Raw genomic sequence first — 6,517 nt, 5'->3', positions numbered from 1 at the left:
CATCCTGCAGCCTCCAGCACGTCCCAGTCCCCCAGGGCCTCAGTGTTCTCACCTGTAAGATGGGTGAACCCATAATGCTGCCGGTCATAGCGGCAGGTAAGACCCTTGGGTAGAAGCAGGACTGAGAGGGTGTGGGGCCAGCCCAGCCCGGGTGTGGCACATCAGGGCACCCCGCCCACATGTCCCCCGCAGAAAGTAACACCCGAGGGCAGGAGGAGGGAGGCCAGAGACAGGACTCTGCTGCATGAAGTGTCCAGTCCTCCAGGCTCCCGGCAAAATCTCAGTAGCACAACGAGCAGCGACCAGGGCGGCCGCATCCACCAAGGATGTGACCTTGGGACCATACTTCACAGCTGCCACTGGGGATCTCACACGCCTCGCATAACGACCCCAGGAAGGAGGTGGTGCTATTAAGCTCTTGCTTCGAAAGTGGGAACTGAGATCCAAGAAGTCATTTGTCCTCAGGGTCACGGTGAGGTCAGGACCCAAGGCCAAGCGATGGCCCCTCTGCGGTGGCCTCCCACTCTGGAGATGAGGGCAGCCCAGGCCCGGAGCACAAAGCCTCTGCTCCCTGTGTAGGGACAGGGTGGGGATACAAGCCCTCGGGTCCCAGGAGGAAGGGTCTCTGTCCTCCGTCCACCCACTGGGCCCCAGGGGTGCATGGGAACAACATGTCATCGAGCAAGAAATAGCCCGGGCTCCCATCCTGAGCTGGGGCGCTGGCTGTGCTCCAAATGCTGCTGTTCATTAGGCACCCACAGCATCCCCCAGTCCTACTTGGGCCCTCGGCACAGCCGCAGGAGAAGGCACTGTGTTATACCCATTCTACAGATGAGAAAACCGGCACTGGGAACGAAAGACACTCGCCGAGGTCACTCAGCCAGGAAGGAGGGAGGCAGGAGCGGCACTGTCTCAGATGATGTGAATTTCCCTTGGATTCTCAACGCTGTGCTCAGGGACCAGCAATGTCATCATCCCTATTTTGCAGATGGGTAAATGGAGGCTCACTCGGGAGGGCCTTGCCCATAGTCCTACAACCATTTCACACTGTGTATCCATTAGGTCATTTATGTGACAGAGTTCTGGAAAGCCCACTATGTGGGGACAGGACAGATCCATCCCCAGGTAGCAGAGATCTGGGCCGCCTGTGCAAAGGCCCCGGCGCCGGGACTGAAGCACGCCAGAGAGAAATCCTCCCTCTCAGCTAGAGCACAGCAGGCCGGGAGGGCCAGTGGAGGTCAGCTCCGCCTGCAGGGGTTACTGTGCCCACTTCTGGAAGCCCGTGCACCCCAGGCCACTCCTGCCGAATGGGGAGCAGTAGACAAGGTCCAGAGAGTAAACACAGGGCTGGGGCCTCAGTTTCCCTTCCTGTGAAATGGGAACAGGGACCCTGGGGCAGCTCCAGGGGTATGGTGGCTGGGTGGGCAGAAGCCCGAGTGCAGGCCCAGGCCCAGGTCCCTGCGCTTGGTGATACCAATCAGCGGGCAACAGCTGCCTCCAGGAGGAGGCCCGTCGATGGCAGATAGACCGGCTGGGACTATTATTCACGAGTCCGTCAAGCCCCAGGAACGTCTGGTTGGCATAGAAACAGAAGATAAGGGGTACAATTAATGGCATCACATTCCCTCCTCCTTTCTTCCCCAACTGACCCATTTAAATCCCTGGCGGGGCTGGTGCCATGCTGGGCTCCCAGTGACCTGCAGGGAGGGGCTGGCTGGGCAGGCCGGGCTCGGACAGGGCTCAGGCCCTTGGGCAGGGCCGGCTTCCGTCTCCCCAGGGAGCACCCCTGTGCAGCAGCGTCTCGGGAAGGAGGCCCTGGGAGATTTGGCCAGGGCTGGGCTAGAGAAGGACCCAGAGCAGCTCCACTCCCAGAGGCCCATTTCACAGATGCAGAGACTGAAGCCGGATATGCCTGGGGGCGGACAGACAAGAGGAATGCTTGTCTGACAAGGTGATGCTCACGGGCAGGCTGGTCCAGAGCTCGGGGAGGGCTGCCTACATTCCAGCTCTGGCTCTGCCGCTTCTTTGGGGGAGAAACTTAAGCTCGGTTTCCCCAGATGGACAGGTGGTAAGAATAGGACCTATTTGGAGTTAACATGTAACCTTAAGTGTTAGCTACAGTTAATGTCATTACTGTCTAGTGTATGAGAGAGCGGTTCATCTTGCCTGAGGCCTGGGTGTGCAGGAAAACCCAGAGCCATCTAGAGTCAGGGCGGAACCCAACCTCAGGGTGACGGGGGGCTCCAGGGTCCACCTGGAACGTTCAAGTCCAGGTTCAGGGCTGGGGACCCGTGGGCAAGGTCCTTCTGGCCTCTGGTCCTTTGTCCCCTGGGCTCACCATAAATCAGTCCCCGTGTTCCCAGGGCCAGCGGAGGACAGGACTTACGTCCCTGCTGAGCCCGGGATGGCAGGCACCATCACACCTGTCTTTCACAGAGGGGAAACTGAGGCCGTGGAAGGCAAGTGAAATGCCTGTGTGGGTTCTACATCAGGACAAGCAGGTGGCCAGGTCCCCCTCTCTCTTCACCCCTCTGCTATCCCAGTGAGGGAGCCCTGTGGGGCCAGGCCAACCCTCACATGCCTCCCTCCCGTACTTGGGAGGAGACTGCGCACAGCCTTGTGCAGACAATCCCTCTTATATTCCCGAAAACTCGAGGAGAGACCACCTCTTCCTCCCCCCCCACCCCGGGCCTCACCCTGCTCTCTAGCACCTGCCCTCACCAGAAGGCCCCGCCAGCCCTGCAGGCAGGTGCCGGGCTGCTGGAGAGAGTGCGGGTGACGGAGTGAATTAGTCATCCTGAGGCCACCAATACTTCGCTTAATCAAACTCGGAGAACGTGTGAACACCACCCTCCCAGGAGAGGCAGTGGCTGCTGGAGGCGGATGGGAGGGGCAGGTCCCCAGCTTCTGCTGGAAGCCCCCCACCCGGCTGGCCTGGGTTTCTACTCCGTATCTAAGCTCATGGTCCCCGAGGGGCCTCCCCCTGCCAAGGGGTCCCCTTGACAACACCAGTCGGACCTGCCAGCATTTTTCAGAAGGGGGAAACTGAGGCTTGGCCCCACCCGCCTCACCTCGTCACTGTGGCGCCCCTTCCCTGGCGTCCCTTGTCTCTGAGCTCTTCACACCCCTGCTGACAGCCAGGAACCACCATCCCACTTCTCAGAGCTGGAAACTGAGCCTGCCCATTGTCCAAGTTCCCTCCACGGGGGCCTACTGCTGACCTGGCTGGAGGTACCCCCTTCTGCGACGTATCTCGGACTGGACTTCCACCTATTACCCCCCACTTAAGACAGGGCTGGGACCCAGGGCATGCATACAGCAAGTGCTCAATAAAGATTCCGCTGAGTGAGCCAAGGCAGGTCTTCCATCCTGATCTGGGAGACCAGCTAGGAAAGACCATCAGCACACTGCCCCCGCCCCAAACTCAGCCTCGGACACAGAATCCACCTTGATTTTTTTTCAATAAAACTCCAAGGAGGCTACACTTAGAACCTGCCAGGAACGCACACCAACCCCAGCACCTTTCAAGGGGGAAAACATGCTGGCGCTGGAGGTGACAAACCCCACCTCGGGCTATCTCACACCATCTCGTAGGACTCGGGCGGGTGACCCCCCCTCACCCCGCCCCCCCGCAGCTCTGGGCCAGCGCAGAGTCACTTTCCTTTCATTTTGATGGACTGTACCACCCGCAGGGAGGATCAACTTCTTGGCAATTAAGCATGTTTGGGAAGAAAACTCGCCAACACGACCCGTCGCAGACACCCGCTCCCCCTGCCCCCGCCCTGGCCCGGGTCCGAGCCCCCACTCCTCCAGCCACGACTCCCCCACGCTGTTGTTGCCTCGAACCCGGCCGGGCCTGGTGGCCATAGATAAGGCCTCTTATCGCTCTTGGCGATCGCCATCCGGCCGACGGGCCCTGCGCTTATCGGAGCTCACATCGACCCGGGCGGGAGGAAAGCTCCGCGGGCCGGGGGTCCCGAGCTGGGCTCTGCCCCGCGCTCCCAGCCAGCTCGGCCCAGCCTATCGTTTCGGCCATCTGGCCGGCCAAGGCCGCGCTCCTGCCTCGCCCTCCCCCGCTCCCACGTTTGAAGTTAATAAATGGAAGCGCCTATCGCCTCCGCCATCGGTGGCGCGCCTTATCAGCACGGCACATCTATCTCCGCGCGGAACAAAAGGCGCACAGAGGCGCGGGCAGCTGCGCCCCGGCTCTGGTGAGGGCGCAGGGGGCGGTGGCCCCAAGAGCCCGGCCCCCTTCCCTCCACACCCGCGGCCTGGTCGCAGGTGAGGCTAGCGCAGCGGGCGCAAAGCTGCGAGGGCCGCACGCACAGCCGCGGGCAGAGGGAGGGCGGGCGGGCGCCGCCGCTTGGTGACAATCAGCGCTCGCATCTTAACGCGCCAAGATCTGCCAGAGGGAGGAGGCGCCCGGGGGTGCCGCAGGGAGGGTGCCCGGTGCCGCCTGCCGCGCCCCCACCCTTGCCCGGATCCTGGCCGCGCAGAGGGCCAGCAGCGGGGGTCCTCTGCGTGCCTGATGCGGTTCCTGTCCCCAAGGCGCACCGCTCGGCCGACCCCCCTGGGCCGGGGCGCTCACCCTGCTCGAGGCCTTATCGGCGCTGTTGATCGGTTCCCAGCCTGAGATCTCCCTGCCCGCGCTATCTGTGTTTCTCATCACGCTGAAACACATACACACACGCACACATGAGAACAGACCGAACAGAGGCGCACAGGGGAGGAGGGGAAAAAGAAACCAGAGAATGAGCGCAGATCGGGCCCTGTGGGTGGTTTTAATACTTAAGTTGACTTGATAGAAGGAGACTTTCGGAAAACAGGTCCCGCTTGCGCACTGAGGGAGTGGGTTACGGGAACTCAGATTCATGCTTGCTCCCCCCCCCCCCCCCGTCCCCCCCCCCCCCCCCCCCCGGGGCGCCCCCCCCCCCCCCCCCCCCCCCCCCCCGTCTAGGACCTCGGGGGTAGACACTTCCCCCAGGCGCGCGCACATGGGATCCTGGTGGTAGTGGTCGTGTGGACAGCCCGAGTGCCTGGGGCTGGGCAGAGAGCTGGAGGCTTCCCCTCGTCACTTCCCATCCTGCCTGGGAGATGCGACCCCGGGAGGAACCCCCGTACTCCCGCCCCGGGCGAGAAGCGCGAAGTTACTGGTGTGGGGTGGGGAGCGGCGCTTCCTGTGCGCGCGCGCTCTCGCTCCTCGCGCAGTCCAGCGGCCCAGAGTGCGCGGCGCTTTATCACTGGGCATTGGCAGTATGAACTCAGAGGCCGCGCGGGCCCCTTGGGAGGGGCCCGCGCGGCCGGAATAGGCGACAAACTTGGGACACGCGCAGAGGCGACCGTGACCTGGGGCCGAGTCCCCGGAAGCCCCCCGCCCCTGATTTGGAGTAGCCCCTCGCTTGAGGGGGTGGGTGTTGCCCGGCTGCTACTACACGTGCGGCCTTGGCAGGGACAGAGAGTAAGGTCGGACCTCCAGGAGGCTGTGCCCAGGCCGGGAAGGCTGGAGTCTGAGACACCGACGACAGGACGCGGGAGTCCGAGCGGCTGGAGCCGAGCGCACGGACTGCCGTGGCCGCCCCCACCCCCCAGCCACGCGGCTCTTGCGCGGGCAGGAGAGCCGGTGGGCGCGGGCCGGTCCCCGCCACTTGGTCGTGCATTTCCACGCGGCCGGGTGCCCCTTCTCCCTCCCAGGTCTCTCTGTTTCTCCCTCTAGATACAAAGCCTGGGAGAGTCAACCGCGCGGCGAGATAAGATCACAATTTCAGCCCGTCCCGACAGAGCGATCTTATCAGGATGGGACTTGCAGAATGGAATATTTTAAACTTTATCGGAGCCCAGATCTGGGCCGCCTTATCGCCGCACCATCTCCGGGATGCGGGGGAGGGGCAGGACGCGAGGGGGCCGCGCCCCCAGACGCCCCGCTCCCGGTCCCCCGCGCGGACACCCCTCCCGGCCGGACCCTGGGTGCCCGAGCCGAGACGCGGGGGCCCGGCCGGCCGGCGGAGATTAGATTACCGCGCGCTTGGCGCGCGGCGCGGGGGGCGCGGCGCGGGGTGAAGGTCGCGGGCGCCGCGAGCGCAGCCGGCCGGCCGTGCGGGGGCGCGCCGATGGGGGCCGACGGGGGTCGGGGCGGGCGGGCAAAGTTTGACTCACGCTTTATCTGCCGGGGGTTGCTCTGTTTCCTCCTGGACATGTCTCCGACGCCGCGCGCCCTCCCGGCGGCCGCCTCTAGCCCCTGGCGGGCGGCGGCGGGCGGCGGGGGCGCGGCGGGGGCGCGGGGTGGCTCATGCCCCCGGCCCCGGGCTCCGCGGCCGTCCCGGCCCGCGCCCCCGCCCGCCGCGCCTGGCCCGGAGCCGCAGCGGAGGCCGGAGGCAAGGCCCTGCGCTGCGGGCGCACCGACCGCCGGGGGCGGCGGGCGGCGGGCTGCTGCCGGCTCCTCTGCTCCCGCGCAGCCGCCGCCGCCGCCGCCGCTCGGCTTTTCTCAATGGAACCTGCGGGCAGCGCGCGGCTAACCGGG

Source organism: Enhydra lutris, unplaced genomic scaffold, assembly GCF_002288905.1.
Source record: "Enhydra lutris kenyoni isolate GAN:26980312 unplaced genomic scaffold, ASM228890v2 scaffoldscaffold30, whole genome shotgun sequence".
NCBI lineage: Eukaryota > Metazoa > Chordata > Mammalia > Carnivora > Mustelidae > Enhydra > Enhydra lutris.
Note: the sequence above shows the minus strand (reverse complement) of the source record.